Source organism: Anser cygnoides, chromosome 4 (assembly GCF_040182565.1).
Source record: "Anser cygnoides isolate HZ-2024a breed goose chromosome 4, Taihu_goose_T2T_genome, whole genome shotgun sequence".
NCBI lineage: Eukaryota > Metazoa > Chordata > Aves > Anseriformes > Anatidae > Anser > Anser cygnoides.
The window spans coordinates 58592897-58615494 of NC_089876.1; the positions used below are offsets into that span (position 1 = coordinate 58592897).

The window sequence follows — 22598 nt, forward strand, 5'->3', positions numbered from 1 at the left end:
GGTGGTGAGACGTGGGGTGCTGGTGCCCCCAAACATTATTTATGTCTCCTCTTGCTGCCCCTCACGCTTTCACCTTGGCGGACTCTTCTCCACCCTGTTCCCCTCTCCTGGCAGTACGTGAACTCTGTGTCCGTGAATCTGTTAAATAGCTGGAACAGGGAGCTATAAAACAATTCAGCTGAACTTTGTGCTCTTGACATTCGCTCAGTCACTAGTGCCCTAAGGGGTATCTTCTTGGAGCTTTTGTTTCCCCTTTCAGAGTTAATCAGAGACAAAAAGACTATTTTGTCTTGAGACTGCAACCACTGAAAAGCAACAAAGGATCAGCACAAATCACTAAACTTCTTATGGCATATAAGACTTGGTCATCTCATTAAGTATTTATGTATGCTCTCTTTTTTTTCCTGCAGCTGTCATATTTCTCAGAGGGGACACAGCACCATATCACCACATCTACTCGTCTTTATGCTTCTTCGTTAAACTGCAGTGGGAAGCTCTTTTTTTTTTTTTTCTTTTAAGTGAGTCAGGCATAGCAGAACTGCTGCTGCTTTTGGTTGAAGCATTTTGTAGTCTTGCAGGAAAATATTCTGGGCGTGAGCTGTTTAGGTTCTGTTTCCCTAAATATGAGCTGGCTTTCATAATTTATTTTTCTTTACAGTATCTGAATTCTGATTTATTTATTTTTTTTTTGTTGTGGTGTTTTGTTTTGGGGTTGGAGACGGGATGTTTGAGGGTGTTTTCTTTGTTTTGTTTTGTTGTTTTTTTGTTAGTCTTCCAGTCTGCATCATTACTGTGATTTAAGTCTTAACATAACAGGGCATTTCCCCTCTGTGGTCAGTTTCTTTTCTGAATAAAGGATCTCAGTTGTGGAAGATGAATGTATTCTGTACATTTTTGTGTGTCTGCTGCTTGCAGTTTCCTGTACTCTTCCTCTTCTTCCTGCCGTTCAGCATCAGGGCAGCGCAAGTTGTGCTGGCAGTGCGTGCACTGCTCTCCTGGCAGCTGGGGCGCTGTGTGTCGAAAGAGTGATGCGCTTCAGTGTATCCCAAAGAGCACTTTCTGACCCACATGGAGGAGTGAAGGTACAGGTCTTGGAACAGTGCTGCTAAAAAGGAGCTATATTTGTCTTCTGGCAACATCTATATGCGCTGAAGAACTTTTTCTAACCTGTCCCCACGGGGTGAAGTACAGTGTTTTCTATGTTATGTAGCTATTGCAGGTCAGTGCAGAGCTGTGCTGTTTTTCCTGTGTTACTGTGCATTGGATCTGCTGGCTTTTCCATTTAATAAATCATTATTATGTGAATTTGGGGTCTTTTCTAGTCTTGTTTTAGAAAGGTTATATAATGTTTCAGGGGAGGTCTATGCAGGGCCTAATATAAAACCACAGCATCTTACAGTGTGTAAAGGTAATGAAGTTTCTTTTTGTTCCATATCTTTGAGTTTGTCCTGAGGACTGCTGGCTGCTTGTTGCTATATATTGCTGTGACCATTTGTATTTCAGTAAGACTTTGTCCCAAGACTGGAATTTATTCCCAGATGCAGGTCTTACCCTGTTATCCTGACTTTTCATCCCGTATGTCTGAAATGCTCTTTCACTGTCTGATGTTCTACTCAGATCCTTCAAAATATTTTTTTTTTTTTTTACTTTCTATTTGAATAACTTTATGTTATTCTGATGACTGAAACTCTGCTTTGTGTAGAAAATTCAAAGAGTAGCTTGTCTGAGAAATTCACGCTAAAATGCAAGTAGATGAGACAATTTCTCTGAGTAAGCCAAAATACATTGCACAGAGGAAAATCCTTGTCACAGAAACCTGTGGAGAAAGTTGTGTATCTGAAATTGTGAAAGACAGTTTCAGTTGTCAGCTATTCTGAAGAGAAAGAGAAAGTTGAGGTCAGAAAATAAAGAAAATAAGCATCAGAAGTTGTTAGCGGAAATATTTGTGTTTGATCCCATCTTTTCCCCCACCGTCTTGCAGGTCGCGATTGTTGACAGTGGCCATAGTACAGAAATTTTACAGGCGTTTTACCTGGACATCTGCTGACGCTGCAAACGTATTTTGTTGTTCTCTAGATCCATTTCAGTGTTTGAGTCATTGCATTCTCTAATCTGGCTGTGCGGGGGTGCAATTAAATTAAGAGGACTTTAAAATGTGCTTAAACTGAGGCACAGGAGTGAATTAGGTCCTGTGTTGCAGGCACAGCAGACTTGAAGGACTGCTTTGAAGGAGCTGCCCTAGAGGGCTGAGCAGCTTCATGCTCATTAAAACCAGGACTCGCAGCTTGACCTTTGGCAAGAGAGCCTGCGCTCATTTGACTGTACTTAAGACGCTGTAAATAAACGCAGCGCTTCGGATGCTGGTGCAGCTCGGGTGGAGCAATGAAAGGAAAACTTGCCTCCTTCCACGTAAAGACATTTTCACTCCCACTGCTGCTGCTGCGCGTTCAGCTGTGCCGCTGTACAGAAGAGCGGCGCTGCTGGTGCAGGGAGACCTCGGGGACCGGTGTGACTTCACCTACTGCGACCAAAACACGCTCTGAACAAGGCGAGAGGGGACAATGGTAAAGGAACCTCTCATAGGTGTCCCTTGCCCAGCGATGCAATCGCAGGTGGGCGATGTTACCAAAACCGTGTGGTGTGCAGGCAGCCCTCGTGATCCGGGATGGCTGCGGGCACTTCTAATTATTTGTTAAAGGCTGCTGATGGCACAGCAGGCAGCATCCCCCAGCAGCGGAGTTCAAATTCACAATTTGCTTCCTGCTCAAAGGTGAGAGAAGTGCTATTGAACAAGAGCTGTAAGATCATCAGAGGTGTCGAGAGGAGCTGCTACGTATGGGGGACTACAGTTTGTTTTGTGAAGTTGTTTTTATTTGAAAGCACATTTTAGCAACCGTTTCCATGTTAGGTTAGCAAAGCATTTGAAGCTCTATCTGCTTCTCATGTGGAAAACTACTGTAAAGTAATCTCAAGATATTTACCAAACCTTTGTGGCTTTTTCCCCTTCTCTCTTTGTCCTCTTTTCATCTTCCAAATTGCATTATCTGGGAATTAAATAATAATGGGCCCGTTTTGTCAAAACTCCCTAGCTGCTGCAGTATTACAGCCCAAAGAGAGTGTGGGAGTTCTCTAGCAATACATCGAATTTCTGGTCTGATAATTCTCGGCAACAAAAGTATGATTTCAGTCGCTCAAATCCCAGCTGCCATATTTTCAGGTAATTACTGGGAAAGAATTATCTTTCTGTATGGGAAATGGAGAGTGTATGTACCCTAGTTTTCAAGTGCAAGTAAGTTTAGAGACTGCCTTTTATAATATGGGTATCTGTTGCTCTTATAAAATGCTTAGGATAAGTTACAGAGGTGCTTGTTCATCTTCTTGATGAATTTGTGATGAAGGCTGGGAGCGATTACTCTGTAGGAATGTATAATTGAGCTATCACAGTCATCTTTACTCCCTCTTTTTTTCCTTTCTTTCTTTTTTTTTTTCCCCTTTTTCTGTTCTATGTATACAACTATTGTAGGAACAAAATTTATGGTGTCTTATGATGTCTCTACTCCATGTTATGCATAGTACCATAAACACAGTGACAAAAAGTCAGATGGTATTTTGGGGAAGTGTAGCATTAAAAATTATTACAGATGTTACATTGTCATGTGCCTGTGATCCTGACAGATAGTTGGTCACAACTGTAGCCTGCTTGTAAGCACTTGGTATCTCTAAAATAAGAAATAAAATATGGAATTATCATAGAATACTCTGTGCATGTAAAATAGTTTTGCATCTTTTAACACTCGTTAATATTTGTTAAGATCGACTTTGCATCTCCCGTCGCTGGCAGTGCTCTCCGTAGTTGGTGGCAGGGGCACGCTCTGCCTCATTCTCGCTTTCAAGTCCCGCAGATGTTGCGTTTAGCACTAAGTGCCACAGCTCCTATCGGAAGGAGGAAAAGTGTTTCTTTGAGTAATTAAACAGGGCCGCCATTCCTTTTCTGGTGCAGCCCCGTGCCATCGTCGAGTGAAGGCTGCAGTCAGACGAGCCCTCCCGGCGGCACCTGAGCTGCCAGGGGTTCTGCTGCCCTCCTGCCACGAGTGCCCCGTCTGCTCCCTCACCTCTCCTGTCCAGGCAGTTCCAGTTTGCTCACGCATTTCCAGTAACCAAGCTGTTGAGCATGTCATTTTGACACGAGCAGGTTAGGAAACAAGTGTGTGTTTGTGATGCCAAGGGGCGATGTCACCCCCGGCGACGAGCAGCAGTAACATCCTCACCCGCCTCAGATGCACCCAGGGCAAACGCATCTGACGACGGCCAAAGGCAGTCCTGAGTGCTCTTGCTGCTCTTACTGCACCCTGAGAGCCTCAGGGGATTTTTGGCCTGCCTCATTTGTGCGTAGCAAATGGCCTTAAGACCCAATATATTCAGTAAGGATAAGATAATGCTGATATTCAGTAGCAGATTTCAAGACGCTCTTGCAATTATGATGGTGAAAATTTGGTCCTCTGCGAGCTCTCAGGAATATAAGGTAACATTTTTTTGGATGACATTCCTGCACCGAGGCATTGCAATTCCCACTGTAAGCATGTACAAGTTTTTATTGTTCTCGCCAGAGTCCCAGTCCTACAAGGTATGTGGGCGCGTGACTTAGCTGTAATGTAATGGTGCAGGCGAGGCATACACTTCTAACAGACTATGCCAGGGCTCATTTTCCCCTTTTATCATTACAGCATGAAGTACGTTGCGTGCTCATCAGGCAGGAGAAATAATCTGCATAAATATTCTGAATAGCACTGAAGAAAAAAACAGCTTTCATGTTCCAGGAAGAATATTCCCATTCCAAAGCAGGACAAAAGAGATGTCTTCAAAATTGTCATGGTTGCTAATACAAATAATTGGAAACGTTTCCCAAAGATAATTTTGAAGTACTTTATTTAGATTTAAATAATACAAAATAACTTTTAGTGCCAGTTAGACTACATTTGGAATCAATGTATTTTCAAAGGGTGAAATTTTCAAAGGATTATTTCAGAGATACTTTAGACTAATCACAGGGGGAATGCTCTGTGGTGTACATCTACATGGGGTCTCCAGAAGGCTTTACAAATGGAATGTCTTCTCCAAAATTAAGGAGTCATTAAGTATAGTATTCAGGACTTTTAAATCCCTTTTGGAAAGAGGGGTTTGATACACAAAGCCAAGATAGGAGTATTACAATGCCTCGAACATGTTTTCAATGTAATGTCTTTTCAAAATGCATATTGTCTACAGCTGCAGATTTGCAAAATTCTTTTTCAGAATATTTTGGGGTTGGGTCGAACAACACTGAAATTAATGCATAACCTGTAGGAAAAAAATGTAGTTGTGTAACTAAAGCTCGATAATTGATGGTTTTGTTTTTTCCTTCCCTCTTCTTTGCTCCCCCATTTTATTTTATTTTTTTACTCAGATGATATCCAAGTGCTCTAAATGTAGTGGTGTAAGATTTTACTAAATGGTAAGCTGAAGTAAAATGGCTGTTCTTAAAGCATGTGACATAGTTTAGCATCACTTCTCTCATCTTTCCTTTGCTTTGTGTATGGGTAAAGTCCAGTCCTTTCTTGGCTTCAGCAGATGGCCTAAACAAGGTTGTGTAATGTGAGAGGTGTACGCGTGTGTATTTCCTTCAGACACCATGCCTAAATGCTGAGGTGGAGAAAAGGGGGTTGATCTGTTCATTTTCTGTGCTTGTCAATTACAGCGTCTCCCTTTGTAATAAATCTGTGCTCAGAGAGATCATGGCAGGCTGACTTTCAGAGGCTGAAGCAAAACTTCTGTTAACATGTGTTTGTGTGCATGTACTGAATTATTATGACGTTTTCTTTGGGAATTGTAAATGGGAGGATAACATTGCATAATTTCCTTTTGTGCAACAAGATGCACGTACTTAAAAACAACAACATTCGCCTTACTTTCAGATGTAACACGTTTGACTGTTTGTTTAGATTCGGTTTTACTGAAGGAAGCACAACAGAGAGGGACAAGAGATTGGAGGCAGTTCTCCCTACCGGAGCTACTCTCCCTGCTGAGGAGAGGGTACTCCTGCAGTTTCACGCTCAAACTTTTAGCAGAGCCCATCAGTGTTGGCTACGATCTCCCGAGACTGCGCTAACAGTATTGGCCCCCAGTATTGGCCTTATGACAGGGTTATGGGATGCCTGCAGGCCGTCCGATTGTTGTGGCTTCGAGAGCAGTCCTGGTACAGCAGCAGCCGGAGCCCCCTGAGCAGCAGAAAGGTGTGTTGGGCTGAGACGGTGACACTGGTCCACACGGATTTATTTTTTTTTCCACTTGTACACTACTGTTCGATATTAAAATATCGATTTACAGGTAGAAAAATGTCAGGTGTGTTATTGTTTTATAAAATTATAGGTTGTATGCTCTGTTGTTGTTATTGTTGTTAATACTCGTCTTTTTTGTTGGCTGTGTGGAGGCTGCTCCTCAGTTTAACAAGTCACATGTGTGCCTTTCCCACCCGAGGCTGTAAGCAGAGCACCTGGGTACCCTACCGAACCTGAGCCTTCTCATTATTGCCTTTGTTTTTAGTTTTTGATACCTCTGCCATACACATCTTCACATCAGCGTTGGCAGAAGCTAACACATCGACTGTGCTGCAGTACAAATTAAAAAATGAAGCAGGTCCGTCTGGACCTCTGCGTGTGCCTCTCTAGTTGAATGGCATCACCGTCTGTATGGTTATAGCTTACTGGTTCCGGGATTTTGATGATGATGAGATGGTTCCGAATTAAAACTAGTTTTTCTGAGTTAAAAATAATAATAATTTTTCAGACTACAGGCTGTACTTACCTGCCAGAAAAAGTAAAGATTGAAAGCAAAGAGCTTCACAGCCAAGCCACTCCTATCATATGATGAGATATAGACCAAGTACTGATTTAAACCTAGAGTAATTAACACTGCTTTATAAAATCCTTCAAATTCACTACGTCTTTGCACAAGAGCAGGGAGTTTTCCCTGGTGCTCCAAATGGCTCGTTGGTCTTTTCAGATCCACATCTGCGACAAATGACTTGAAGTAAGGGCTGGAAAGCTCAGGGGGCTGGAGAGCCACAGTTACCACTTTAAATAGGCAGGGCTGGTAAAGTTGGGGAAGGGGTGTGTGTTTGGTTTGTGTGTTGGGGGGTTCATTTATTTGTTTTTAAGTACATTGACAAAAGGAAGGAAAGCAAATACAGGCACCACATCTGCAAATGGCTACAGCCCTCTGGAACCCCACTGAGTTAAGTGGAGTTCCCAACAGGCACATAGCTCTGCCCCCATTGAAGAAATTGTGGGATAGAGCCACAATTCAAAGACTGGAGACTTATATTAATGAAGATCAACACAAAAACAAAATCAAGTTACTATTATGCTATTAAGAGTTTTTTCTTTCAATTTTTTTGGTTTTTTTTTGTTTTCTCTGCTTCACACTTAATGTCCCTCAGGACTCCTTTCTCATACTATTTTCTTACTTAAAAACAAAAACAACAACAAAACCCTGTTATCCAGTGTCTTGTGAGTAAAGCTACACTGAACTGGAGAGCAGAAAACAGTTTTTTGAGTTCGTAAACTACGGTGAAGCAGATAGGCTCATGTCTGAAAGCAGAAATAAAACCCATGATTTCTGAGAGCAATGTATTTTTACTGTTTATCCAATATTTTTATATGGACCATTCTGTTAAGAAATTTTGATTTAAAAATTGAATTGCTAACTTAAATATGGGGTGTATTTTTATATGAAATAGTACCTCAAGGCTGTCTGCAGAGCAGAGGAAGAATTACTTTTCTCATGACCGAGGCAGTACTTCTTTCGAGACTTTTCTTCTCATTTTTTTCCTAGTCCGAGACTTTTATAGTTTTGAAAGGGTTTTTTTGTGTTTTTTTTTTTTTTTTATTCCAGTTGTGCTTTTTTAAGGACAATTTGTTAAACCTTTTGAAACCTTTTGAAGAACTTAATGTTGGCCTCTGCTTAATGGACTGTGGATGCCTAAAACACTATTTTCAGACTATGCTCTGCCAAAGCTGGTCAATTCAAACTAACGTGGCCTCAGAAGTATTCTGACCTGCCAGACTAAGGGAGATGAATGAGCAGAAGCAGGCAGGCTTCCTAGTCTGGTCAGGAAAAAACAATTTTTTTCTAGCTTTTTATTCTTTTTTGTTCATATGGTAAATCGGGTTTGCTAAAACGGCCTGTACTTTTTTTGCTTTCTGAAACAGATAGGGATCCAAATAAGTGTGTGATTTAAAACAAAACACAACTTTTCTTTGATGTTGAGTAAAATAGAGCCAAGAAAATCAGTGGCTAAGCTTGTTAAATATACCAAGTTCCAGAAACATAATTAAAATGCAGAAATAGCAGCAGTCACGCTGCCGAAGCAGTATACTGTTTGTTTTCTTCTATTGTTTTTAATAGAAATTTCTGTCTCCATTAGCATTAGTGTGCATCTGACTACGTTTTGCTGTGTGCAGAGCCAGAGCTCACAGAATTTTTCCAAGCACAGTACCAATCTGGTAGTTAGTAGCTTAAAAACTGTCTTCACAGCCCAACCATGTCACAGGTACCTATTTTTCTAACAGGAGGTTTGTGTTTGAATTGCAGTGCACTGAGATGGAATATCTTGAAGAGAACAGAAATGGCTTATTTTATCCATATCAGATTGTGAAAGGGAAAAGAAAAGCTTGTTATCTAATCAGCTGTATTTTTAGCAGGCTTCCGTAATTGGCATGAGACCCTCAGTCTGAGTACTTGTTTGAGTATGCAGATGATCTGATCCTTTCATGTTCCCTAGTTAGCTGGAACACAATTTCAGTTCACACAGAGTTTTCTGATACCCTCTCATTTAGGGGCTAATGCCCAAACAAGGTCCAAGTCTTTAATATTACCAATTCCTGTAATAAATTACTTGTATATTTAGTGTAATAATAGCAGTAAATGAAATAATTATGCTTTTCTGGTTTCGTTTTTAAATCAATTTTATTTTTATTAATTTGTCTTTTGTAGGACTGTTTAATTTAGATGTTTCATTTTTAAATCTTAGCACCAGAGCATACATAGTCCTCTTCTGCAGATATTGCTACTCTGAATGTATCCAAATAGGTGTTTCTTTAATCTGCGCAGAATTTGGTGTGGAGGTGCCCAAGCTACTGCCCAAATCAAAAGTGATGCAGCCATGTGAGCTCACTGCAGTGCCTGAGGTGATCAGAGGTAAGGCTTAATAGCCTGCGCTCGGTACCACAGTGTGGTAGTTAAGCTGATCCCAAGGTGCAAGCTGCTGCTTTGCACATTTGGCAGCGTGTTCATTTGCAGAAGTGCACTGGCTTCCTTGGAAGTAGCTTTTATTCCGGTCGTGATGCAGTCTTCTGTACTGTAGAAATGATCAGAGTGAGTTCAGACAAATATGGCCTGTTAAGCATCTGGACAACATTCCCCTTCATTTTACTGTGTAATTCAAGCACATGTAAGTAACTGAGAAAAGCTTTCTTTACAGCTGAGGTCCAGAAGGACTGCTTTTTTCCTTGATAATGTCAGTTGTGCTCTGTTCCAGTATACACTTTCAAAAAACTGTTTTCCACGATAAGTGGACATGCTGAATTCGTATTTTAAGTTTTAAGACTGGGCCACAGCTTTGTAATACAGCAATGTTTATTTCTGGAGCAATCATCTGGAAATATAAACCTGTCCCTTCAGCTGCTTCCAAAGCACTGGTTTTCTGCAGGGTTAATCTGGTAGGCCAGGAGCTGCACAGGACTGAGTCACGGGTGGTGGCGGTGGGAAAAGAAAGAAGCCCATCGCTGGGTGCACTCATTGTGCATTTCTAATATATAAAATATATATAATAAATAAGGAGCTCCGTATTTGCTGCCAGGCTTCGTCTGGCTTGAGAGGTGCCTTGCGGGGTTGGTTTTGAATTGGTGTCCATCCATCATCCGTTGGTTCCTGCAGCTGTCTCCTGGTTCCTTGAGCTATGATACCTCTCAACCTTTTAATCAAAACCAGCCCAGGCAGGGTAATGGGCAGCATGCGGTAGGTGCCTGTTGCTCAGGAAGCCCTCCCAAGCTTTCCGTCTTCTCCGCTGCTCCGCTGAAAAGTGGAAGATTTTCTGGACTCCCCATGTGGTCGCTGAGACATTAGAGAAGGAGGCTGCTGGGCTCCAGGTATAGCAGTGAACAAAACCTAAGCACTGGGAGCTAACTATTACATCAGGCTTTTTACTTGTGTTGTTTCTTTTAAAGAAAAACAACGCCAAATTCCACTGCAGTTTCTCTCTTGCTGAAATGCCCCTCTGTTTTGAGCCCCTGGTAAGCACGAACAGTAAGTGTGCTTTTTGTAACTGGATGGTTCTGTGTCCGACTTCAGCAGAGCTTGTCAGGAGACTGGCTCAGGGCTGAGTAATGCTGAATATTCTCCACAAAGCTTGCGCCTCATCAACTGCCCAACTCTATCTAGTGGGATGCTGGCCAAAATACCTCTCTTCTGGACTAGAGGATTTTTACTACCTTTTCTGACAGGTAAGGGCACTTAAATGGCAAATCATCTTCTGGCTGAGATTCTTTGAGATTCGGTGTGTGTTCATGTTGTTTGTTTGCTCTTATTTAGGTTTTTGATTAGGGAGAAAGAATTGTGATACAGCGCTTAGGGAAAAAATACTTTCAGACAGGTTTGTGTGCTTTGATCTGAAGTAATGCACCACAAGTAATAAAAGATTAAATGGCCGCAAACTTTAATGCCAGATTTAGCAGTCATTATAACTTTCAGGTGTTCTCTAACCATTAATTCAGTTCTTAGTTCATTAAAATTATATATTTGTTTAATTTGTAAGTGCATTGGGACTTCAGAATTTTGTCTGTTGCAAAGGTTCTGCATCCTCTGTGTCATGATTGTCATTAAGCATTTCTAAATACAAGTCTTTCTGTGTTTTGTTTTTACAAAGCACTGCCATTCTTGTAGTTCAAAGTTCTCTTTCACAGAGTGCAGCTACAAGAACTGCATCAGAAGCACTCTGTGCTACATATTTCGGTGTGCCCAAGAGCATACTTCCATTTTCCCACACTCCCAAAAACCATGTCATGATACAGTGATGTGTCATTTTCCTCTCCTTCTGAAGATTTTGCAAATAGCCTTTTTGTGTAAATATCAAGGTGAACTTCCTGAGGAGTGATACAACTGTTTGTATTACTCTGGCTGTGGTTAATATCTCAGCAAAGTGTCTCTACCATGAGTTCCTGTGGGTTTCTATTTCGTTATATTCTCTAGCTGTTGAAGGGTAAATAAGTTAACGGAATATTCAATGTAATCAGCTGAGTGTTTTATTCGGGTAATCACTTGATCAGGACAGTCACATAGGTATTGTGAAAGATGTGTTCATTATGAGAGAATCTCCACATTAAAGAGATGATCAAACAATACATGTTTTGTTGTTGGCAAACCAGAATGTTTGGCAGTGAAAAAAATGTGATGATACACAACATCACAGCGTGACTTTGTAATCAAGTGCAGACACTTCATTGTACATTGTAGTTTAGAAAACCAGAGTACTTCTTGAGTAACCTGAGCTGGAATGTGAGGTGGAAATTCAGAGCTAAAAATGACCATATCTGGAAACAAGTAGATGAATGTCTTTAGCATTTCAGAGCTTAAATAACTAATCCAATTTTAGTTCTGTATTTTAATAGATTTGTATAATATAGTGAACTGAGCATTAGCTTGTTCCCACCCCTCCAAAAAAAAAAAAAAAAAAACCTTTCTCCAGTGCTTTTCAGCATTTTAAGTAAATTTAAATGAGGAAGAGCTTGTGAATATAAAGCAGACTCTTCCAGATTCTAACACTTTGTGTTTAAAAGCAATTTCCCAGATAATGCACAATGGATTCCCATACATTTGGTACTTTAAAAAATATTTTTTTTTAATGTTGTGTTGCAGCTACTATATCTTGGAGATGGAAATAGTTGTACATCTGCAAATAAAAAAATATATAGTGGAACACCACTTGTGTGTGACATAAGTTGAACTCAGAAGTTCAGAATTAGTTATTTTATTTGAATATGCCCATCATAGGATTTATAAACTTCAGGACTTTCATTTTTATAATGCCAGTGTTTCAAATTTCTGAATTGTTTCAAGTGCTTTTTTCAAAGAAGCATGTACGTGGTATGATCCATATATATACATATGAGTATTCTCATTGATTTATGTGGTTACATATATAAAATATTCATACCTTAATAGAAACTAAAAACAGTCTTTATTGAGTTAAGTTGTGACTGTGGACACCAGGCTGCAGAAATGATTGATGGTTTTCTTACCACATGTAAGAGTCTAACAAGATTTCACAAAACCTTTGTTCACACACTTAAAAATTACCAGAACATTTTGTTAAGGAGCAGATAGTATGATCTTAAACGGCTGCTTCAGTATTTCATAGAGAGATTCCTAAATGTTGGTCCAAAAAATAGATCTAGAATTTAAGGGATTTTTTTTTGCTTATGTGTAAACTGTGGATTGCAGTTGCGTATAGCCCAAAGTATGTTGTCGTGTTCATTTTCTTGACTGGAGTTCATTCATTTCATCATAACTTCGGTGTTGGTTGGTTGCATTATTTTTTTAAAAGCACTTTCTGACATAAATCAGTAAGGTTAATAGTAAAATATGATTCTGTCATCTTTCTGTTTCCTCTATGGGAATGACCTGCAAGTATCTGAAGAAGCAGTCAGGTCTCGCCCTTCATTAAAAACCTCCTAAACCTGCACTGGTGCCTCCTCCTCAGCCTGCTGTGCGTCCTGGCCCCTTACGCCCTTGTCGGAGAGTTGCCACTGTTGCTTCCTTCCCCTCGGGTTTCCTGGAGCGAATACGGTGAGGTGCCTGCCGTACTTGGGGTTTAGCGTGGAGTTGGCTTGTATTATGGAGCACTGTCAGGGACTGCAAGCCGTGTTCCTTCTGGCCAAGCTAGGCCAGAAAACGCGCCCCAGAAAGGCTCTTCCCATACCCGGGTGCTCACACACTTCTGCCCATGGGACCACACTGACCTGGTCTGAAGGAAAGCCCTTAACGTGCAAACCCGGGGGATTTCAGCTTCTCACAGCGGCTGCTCCCCACAGCAGGCCCGCTCCCATTGGTGTGCTTTGCTCCCCGCCGTGTGGCGGGGAGGTGGCCGATGAGCTCGTGTCCCTGGTGGGGTCCTGCTTGCTGCCCCTGATGCCTCCCTGCTTGTGATGGCACAGGGGGCGCCCAGGGAACGAGAACTGTCTGGGGGCACTGCAGGGCGGCTACCAGAAATTCCTGCCGTTCATCGCACAGGAGCGCTCATGCCGTATGCTGTAATCGCTGCAATTAAGGACCACAGTACTATTTCGTTGCGGGTAGCACCCTCCTGGTTGTGTGTTTTTTTTTTTTTTTTCTTACCCCTCCTTTTTCTCAGGCTTCCTTATCCTCAGGAGCAAAATTATTCATGGCCAACATATTCCTGTATCCCCCCCCCCACCCCCGTAATTTACTGCAACTTCTGTGTTCCTTGTTCCCCTTTGATTGGCCTCTCCATGTAGTCGTGTAGCGCACAACACAAAGATGGATTGTATGGCATTCTCTGCTGGGGAAAATCAACACATAGAGCAGGCTCACTGCCAAGATGTTCATAATTAAACTGTTGCTATGGACAGGATTACATCAATGTTTCTATCAATCATTTGCTGCAGTTTTGTGACTATCGGTACATGGATTTTTTTTTTATTTTTTTTAGCTTTTAGTTTCCTCTTACTTACCTTAGTTTTCAAATGGAGCACTGAAACAGAGATGTATAAATTAAAGTAACTGCTGGAAGTGACAGGAAAACAGACGTGAATTCCATCATTCAGACTGTGTTTGAAGCCAATATCTTTGTGAGGTGTTTGTCTGTATTCAGCTAATGGAAATTGCCAGATCTGGTTGTTCCTGTTCAGAAATCATCATGTTTTTGTGACCTAAAGAGTTTGCTGCAAAACTACAGCAGTGTGGCAACTGTCAGGCAAGTATCAATAGGCTGCGTGGCCAGAGCATTACCAGTTTGCATTAAAATGTTGCAGATTCAGGAGTACAGCAGATGTAATAGAAAACAGCAGTAAATCAGTTAAACCTTGTATTTCTTTCTGGCGCCCATCCCCTCTGATTCACATGCGGTAGGTTGTGACATGGGCTAATGACAGCAGAGCAAGTGGTACACTGATGCGTCGTAGCAGAGCGTGCTTGCCCGAATGCAATTGCTGTACTTCACCTGCTACCATGTCATTGTTACTGTTATCCCCCATTAGGGTGATCCTCAGCAAGTAATTCCTTTTGGTAGCACTCCGAATGCTGGCTATTACCGCTAACTAGCGTGCAGTGCATTAAATGCAGAGAGGTCCAGGACTGCAGTACAAATGAGGTAGGCTGAGGAGTAACAAACGATATCGAGTGCAGCTAAGATCACTGTAACGAGATAAACAGTGTGGTGTCACAAAATTGTCTCCAAGTTGACAAAACAATCCATATTTTATAGATTGCCTTAAAAATTGAAGGATGGAGTCAATTATAGCCAATTATGATGCTACATTTACTGGAGGAGTTTTCATATCCTTTGGGGAGGAATAAGGAAATGTTCAAGTCAGTCAGAAAAGGCTTTTGCATTTGCTTCCTTGTTTTATCTGAACGCAGGTCTTCCTGCTTCTTCAGGTGGAAACCACATATGAGACATGGGACAAAATTATCTTGAGGAAAAAGATTTTGTATTTCTTTTTTTACTTCATGTTCAGCATGAAATTATGGTAGATAATATGGCAAATAAAGCAACAAACTCGAACACCAGCTTTCCTCGATAATGTTTGGGTTTACTCCAAGGGAATTGTATGTGCAGCCTGGTGATGGCAAAGTCTGCTCAGGCAATGCATATTGACATCTTTGACTTGCTTGTTTCCCAAAAAAGAGCCTACACCTCATCAAGGGGATAGCTAGTAGAGAGTATATATTTGCAAATTTAGTCTAGTAAAGTAAATAATAAAGGAATGGGAGCACAGAACAACTTACTGTGACCTACAGTTACTTTTCGGAGAATAGCAGTAAAATGAGATACAAAGCAGCATTACAAAGGTAAACAGATATCCGTATTCTTAAGATCTTGTCACAGTCTCAGAGGCAAGCACTTAATCGTGTAGTACTGTTTCATTTAGGTTATCCCACCCCTCCCAGCCTTTCCATTGCAGGGCTGGGTAGCGTACTGGGGAGCTGTGCATCCCATCTGTCTCATGCTGTAGAACTGACTGTGAGGAGTAGCATCCCGAACCCAGACAAGCATGTTGTTGGTAATATTAAGGATTCAGATATATAGATATCGGTGTACTCAGAAGGGAAAGACTACAGTAAACAAGATGTTTGACTAATCTTTCAAAGTGTTATCCTTCTGTGTTCAGGATTTCCTTTTGCCAGCTAGCTTCAGAGGGTGACCTAGTACATGTGCCAATGACAAAAGCTACTTGTAACAATTCAGATCATGCTTTTTGCTTTATGAAATAGGATTGTAAAAATCCTCTCAAAAAAGACATCTGAAATAGCATTAAAACACAATTTCACTTTGATAAGGTTTAAGGCACTCGTATGAAAAGTGACACTGCTTTGAGTGGCTCTGTGTCAGCATTATGCAATGTGTTGCACGTAAGTGACATTAATCCAGTAAGGGTGTGAGGGTCTCTTATTTTTCTCATGAAGTCATTAAATACCTTTATTGATTTCTGTTCAATCAGATGCATTCTGCTGGCATACAGCATCTCTAGACATGCTAATAGTGCTGTTGCTAATAATGTTTATAGGCCATATTTTTAAAGACAGATATTACATTCAAAATAAATTATCGTGCCTAAGTGAAACACAAAGGACCTTAGGGAAGCAATAATATTCCACTCTTTGCAAATTACCTGAACTTACTTTATTGCAAAAGAAGATTTTGTGACACAGATGTTCTAAAATCAATACTTAGCCATCTTCGGTGCATTTGCTGCTTTTTCTAAACATACAATGTTAATTTATGTTTTTGGACTGCTTCTGTTACTTGATGATAAAGCAACTTTTAGAAACTGAATGCGAACTTAGAAGCCCTGGAATAGTAAACTGCAGGTTTATAATACCATTTTTTTCTGCTGCAGTCTATTTAAAGACTGGATCATAAAGGCTGTGCATTTTACTGGCTAGTACTTTTATATTACTAGATTATTTCGTTATCTGAAGCAACATTATGTATATGCAATGTTGGTGGATGGAATGCTAATAGAGGACATTTCTTCACTTCTTTGTGATGAACAGATCCGCTAAGAGGAAGTATGTAAGACAATTAAATACAACAGGTGCATTTTAGCTCCATATCGGTGCATGCACAGTAGACAACAAATAAAATAAAGGCATTCTGTGCCCTTCCCTACTTTGATGCAATCCTAATGACTTTATCTTGACACTTAGTCTGAGCTTGTTTCCTTACCTAACAGATAACTTCAATTGCATTTTACATTTTCCTATTTAGAAGGAAATGAGACTTTGGATGAATTTGAAATCTGATTGAAGAGTTGTGATGTTCCTGTTAATTTTCACAATAATCTGATGTTGTAGTTGTTGCTTTTTACCTCACCTCCTCTGGCTCTTTTTTTCCCCTTGGACATAAGTGGTTTATCAGAGTAAATTGTCAGCTTCATCCTGGGCATAGCAAAAGCAGGCGAGCGTATTTATCTCTGCAGCCAAAATGTGAAGTTTTCCCTTGCGCGCAGAGAGTTGCATCCTGATGAGGAATTATGGCTCGTTTTATGTTTTTTTTTTTTTGCTAGGACCCGTAAGGGCCCCTGACAGGTCTTGTTGAATAGCGTTGGCCATCCCCGTCTCAGGCACCAGCGATGCCAAGTAGCGGCAGGTTTATTGCATTGGCTCTGGAGAAGCTGTTGTTCACTCAGCATTTTCTTCATAGGCCGCTTGCCTGATTTCATTGAAGGAAACCGGAGCAAGGCTGTGTTGTTAATGAATTATGACAAGCCTTTTGCCTATCGGGCAGAGAGGCTCCTGCTTATCTCCTTTTAAGACAAAAACTTAATGGAAGATGCTCAGACAGGCAAGCTCTCTGATGATCCTCCTTAAGTGCTCGCCCCACTCCGCTGCGAACGTGCAGAGAGCCGTGAAGCTGCAAGTGGCAGCGTTTAATACCGTCTCCCTCATAATGCCTGAATAATTTTCCAGAGACCGATCGCCGCAGCTGCCGCAAACGTGGCTATTTGTTTATTTTTCACCTTGGTCCTGGAGGATTGCTGACCTAGCTCATCTGCTGTATGCGGGGCCGGGGGCGGCGAGGGGGGAGACGTGTTCATATTCACGGGGCCGGCAGCCTCCTTGACAGAACGGGATCGGTGGCGGCCGGGGCCCAGGACGGAGTCGTGCAGGCTGCCCCCTGGGCCGACACGGCGAGGGGAGCACGCCATGCCGGGCAGGGCCCGGCGGGAGGAGAGGAGGCTGCCACCGCCTGCCCTCTGCCCTCATGGCTGGCTCTGAGGGGGAAGGAGATGGCCCGGGCTGTCGGGGTGAGTTATGGAAGGTGTTTCGCCATCTCCCTCTGGACGCGCGGCTCGTTATGTTAAGCAGCGCAGCTTTTAAACTGCCGTCGCTTGGCTTTTTATGTGCTGTGGCCTTCATTTGCCGGAATGCCTCAAGTTCACGGTGCGCCGGTCGTTTTGGAAACGGGATGTAATTACAAAGGTTTCTTTTGCTTACCAGCAGCTTTTTTTGAACCAGTGTAATCATCATTACTTGTGGATACTGTAAATTGAATATCCCCTCCCTAATTACATTAAACTCGAGGGTTGGCTGCTTAAACAGCCAAATAAGAAAAGTTCACCCTTTACTATAAATAGCAAAATTGTTCCTTTACTTCTGCTGACCTTTAAAGCTAAATGCTTTGCACGACATCGTCAGGTGTACATTAGAAAGACAGCTAGTAATTAGATCCGTAATGAGGAACTAAGTTGGAATGGCTTTCTGGAAAACTTCTTTTATTCAGCGTTTTCTAATGGCTGAGTAACGCTTCAGCAGGATTGAAGTTTCGGTGTGTGGTGCCGGGGCTTTTAAAGGGGCTGGCTGCTGGCTCGTACCCCAGCTGCTCTGCCAGCGGCTCGGGGCAGCCCTGGGCTGCTGCCCATCGACCAGGGGGAGGAAGAGAAGGAGGAGGAGGAAGAAGCTGTGACCGTGATGAATTGGTCCTGCCCTTCAGAAACAGCACAGGGTCAAGGGAGCGATTTATCTAGCAGTCTTAGGTCTTCTGTGATTAATTAGTGTTTCTCCTCTCACTTCAGTAGACAAATAATGACTTAATTTGTAGTAAGCAGGAGAATAAGGAGAGAGGGTGGCTGCTTGAGTTTTATTTTTTATTTTGTCATTGTTTGTTTGTTTTTTCTCTGATTAACTTGAGTAACTGTAATCACTCTGAAACATAAGTCATCTTTTCTGTTGGGAGGAGACAGAGCTTTCGTTAGTCAACGTGTCTGCCTAGGTTTGAGTCTGTTGCCTGTCATGGTTTTACCAGTCCTGTGCATTGTTTTCTGAACACACATTGTGGTGAGCAATTTGATTGATTTCCATTTATTTGCGGCTACTGAAAATTTTAGTTCCTAGCTACCAGCTAATATTTACGTCATTTTCTTCATTCTACTTTAATTAAAATCCTGCCGTTTATTCCCTGTAGAAGCTTTTTTGTAAGTCGTGACTACTTATTTTCCCAGAGCACCTCCTGCTGAGTGTCCTTTATGACCTATCATAAAAACGTGCTTGGATGGGACAAATTGAAAAAGTGGGCCTTAGCAAAAGAAGGGAACTTCAATTACAGTGAAATGGTAGAGAATTATGGCTATATAAAAAGAATTCATTATTCTATTATGCAGTAAGGATTTTTTGTAACATTTGAATTGAAATAACTCCTAAGCGATTTTTGTAATGTAACGTAAGGCTAAAACCAAGGGAAAAAATACTCTGTGACTTGGTCTGTTTTGGAAGTATGCTTTTAGTTCATCCCCACTCTCCTGTAGCAACTCTTAAGAACTGTATCTTCCAGTTTAAACTAGTGAAATACCCTGCAATTTTATTTCTTGTTGAAAAATACTTTTGTTCATATGCAATATATTTATTAATTTACAGTTAAAGAATAATTATGCATTGCTATTCTGGCTTATTGTCTGACATATTTTCTACATTTCTGTATTCTATTATATGACAGGCAAAGCTACTGTATAGATTGTTTTATATGTGCTAGTTGTGCATTTGTCTTATGCGTGTGTGTACATACATGAAGTAAACAGCATGTTATGGAAGCATTTACGTAGAGTAGCCACTTTTGGTAGACAAGTTCTCTGTCTGATATTTAACAACACAAATGCAAAACAGAACAGGCTCATGCAATTAGGTAAAGATACAAGCAGTATCAATCCATTAGCAGACAGGCAAATCCTTCTCCATAAAAGCATGAAATAAATGTTTTAGTCACTGAGATGTGTATAGATTAGCTAGAAATCTGAAGGGCTAGTCTTCATTTAGTTAGTCTTCATTTAGTCCCCCTTAACAAGAACCTCAGCAGGTAAAAACATTTGTGTGGTGTTGAAGCGCCAGAGTCTCATTTCAGGGGTCCTTTGGACAGGCTAGTTCCTAGGAAAGAAAATGAAGAAAAGAGCGATGAGACAGGCAAGACCTTAAATATCTTTAGATTCATTTGTTCTTGCTTACCGTTTTGCAGGCACTTGTGCTTACCCTCAAGGCTTAAAATCTTTATTATCTTCAAAATGGCACAGCAAAGTGATTTTTAGCTGACTGCATACTGCTAGAGTGAAGGCAAATCTTCAAGCTTTCCTTTTCCCAGCTAATTCAAATACTAGCAATGCTTGTGCTTTTAGCGGTAGCTAAGCCTTTTGATTCACAGGGATGCATTTTAACAGAGCTCATTGGTTGTATGCTTCTAATTCGTCAGCCTATTTTTGAATGGTTTATCAGCAAATACCTAGAAGGCACTATCTCCTTGAGTTTGGCTTACGATTTCAGATTCAACTCTTAGGAAACTGGGATGCAGTCAGAGTGTTAAAATTGCTGTCTTTGTCCCCCTAATTATAGGTCACTCTTCTGTATTAAGCTTATTTCTGTTTCAATTCTACCTTTGGAGAAGCAGCCACAAAGGAAAGTACTCGGTGATGAGAAAATACTCGGTGATGAGACACGTCTCCTAACCTCCTCCCTGCTGGAAGCAGGGACAGTTTATGAACTGGGTGGAATTACAAAGTGGCATAATTGCGTTCTCTGTTTTGCTTCCTGTTCAGTTCTTAACAAACCTAATATTTGAGCCGCTTGCTTTTGGCAGCTGAGCGCTGAGCTGACATTTTGATGGAACTATTTATTGTAACCCCAAGGTCTTGCTCCAGAGCGGTAATGTTCAGCTCAGAACACATCACCGTACATGTGAAGTTAAGGTTATATTTTCCCATGTGAATCACTCTACACTTATCTACACTGAATTTAATTTACCGTTTCATTGTCTAGTCACTCAATTTCATAAGGTCCTTCTGCAATTCTTCACTGCTCGCCCTCGTCCTTACTGCCCTGAGTAAGTTTGTATCATCTTCAAACTCAGCTGCTTCAGTGCCCGGATACCTTTCCAGGTCTGTTACAGATGTCTAGGGTGGTCCAGGCCTCAGTGTAGATCCCTGTGCTGCTCCACTGATACTTCTTCCACTGTGCAACCACTGATTGCTGCTATAGTCTTTTAAGCAGTTACATTTCCGTGCCGGGACCTCTGGTTTGCCATGGATGCACAGTTTCTTTAAAAGCCTTTGGTGAAAAATTTATTAAAAGCCATATGGGCTGTATTGACTAGATCACTGGTTTCACGTGTGTTGGAGCTGTTCAGAGCTCAGTTAGTTTTGTAAGGCAGGACTTCACTCACAATAGAAACTTGACTCTTTTCAGGCATGTGCCCGCTTAGTCTGTTTGTTTTATAGTTTCTGTTAACTTAACCAACATATAGACATCAGGCTTTCAGATTGCAGTCTCCTGGAGTTTTTCTGGAACCTGTATTAACATCTGGCAGCACCTTAGCCTCATTTGAGACTGCAGAAAGGAAGGCATTATGGAGAGGGATGGATGACATGCCATCAGTAGTCATTCAGCTCTTCTGCCTTTGAGTTGTCACTCTGGGATGAATGCTGTCTGGTGCTAGCCGTTTGCTACCTCATACAGAGAAAGGACCGTGGGTTTTGTTGCACTTTTTAATAACGCCTAGCACAAGAGGTCCTTGTACAGTGTAATACAGTCATAAATTCAAATCAGGTCAGTCCTTAAGAATGAGGTTAAATATGCTGCTCTTGTCTCTGCTATTATTTTCAAGTTTTAGTGATATATTTATCTTTTTTGTGTTGTTTGTTTTCTTATCTTCTCATTTTCCTTACTGGTGTGTGAAAGAGTAATACAAACTGCTGAAGAAAGGGAAAGATTTCATTTACAAAGAAAGAGACCTTAAAAAACCGTGAAAAAATAGGTAGGGTTGATATTTCAGTTATACAAATCTGAGCTGGTGTTTGAAGCTGCCGTAGTCTAGAAAGATTCAGATGGAAGCAGGATTTTTAATTGGACAATTTTAATTGGTTTCCTGTTTAATAAAGACACATATGGTCTCCATCAGTAATTATCAATCTTATTTGACGTAGTCAAATTTTAGCTCATGGATAATAAATGTGCACTTGGATAATAAATGTGCCTGGTTTCTGTGTGAAGCTTTTGCAATGTTTCAATAACGGGGAACATTCCTCTGCCATTCCTTCGTGTACAGCTGTCGTTCAAAGCTGAGCAAAGTTAAGCATTGTTTAAGTGAGGGAAAAGGTTGGGGTCACTACCATTTCTTTGGACAAAGCTGTGCCTATGTTTGTATCATATGTTCAGATTTTAGGGATTCAGAAGCAGCTTTAAGTCACACTAGGCTTAAATTGAGAGTCCATCAGGGTTCTGCCCCAGGGAACTCCCTGAGGTGGTGTTCCCACCCCAAAAGGCAGAAGAACATTGGGTGCGAAACACTTGAAAGCAGGTCCTCTGCTGCTTGAAAGCCAAAGAAATGAGGCTCTTCAGGTGTCTGCAGAAGTGTAGCTGCAATTTTGCTGCAAAGCTGAGTTGAGGGTTGTCTGTACTTGTGTTTATATCACAAGGAATGGCCTTTGTGGTCCTTTCTAGTGTCCCACATGATGTAAAACCTGGCAGCTCCGATCCTCCGGCTTCCCTTTGCTCTGTTTCATGTCCTGTCAGCCCTGGGTGGGAGAAGTGACTGATTCGCCTCTTCTTACGCCATGGGCGTTCAGGGGCGTAAGGTGCGATTCATCACAGCCACGCCGCTCTGCCTGATGCTCTGTCGTTCTTCTGTTAGAGCCAGGAGAAAAGAGCACTGCTGTAATTGCAATTGTACAGTTTTCCCAGTTACGCTTTAGGACTTTGCAAAGTCAAAGAAGAAATAATTTCTGTATTGATGAGTTTTCAGTTTGTAAAGATGAAGGTGGGAAAGGTGAAGAGAGAAGAAAACA

The 22598-nt window shown here is 41.4% G+C and overlaps 1 protein-coding gene and 1 long non-coding RNA gene across 22 annotated transcripts in view; one reads left to right on the forward strand and one right to left on the reverse strand.

The window, feature by feature from the left end:
* Nucleotides 1–22598, forward strand: part of TENM3 (teneurin transmembrane protein 3) — a 1343587-nt gene that overhangs the window by 1132220 nt on the left and 188769 nt on the right. The gene's annotated exons all lie outside the window — the stretch shown is intronic.
* LOC106035160 (uncharacterized) lies at nucleotides 3759–4259 on the reverse strand. Its single transcript, XR_001206582.3, has 2 exons — nucleotides 4113–4259; nucleotides 3759–3933 (listed from the first exon to the last, which is right to left on the reverse strand). It is a non-coding gene; the product is annotated as an uncharacterized lncRNA (long non-coding RNA).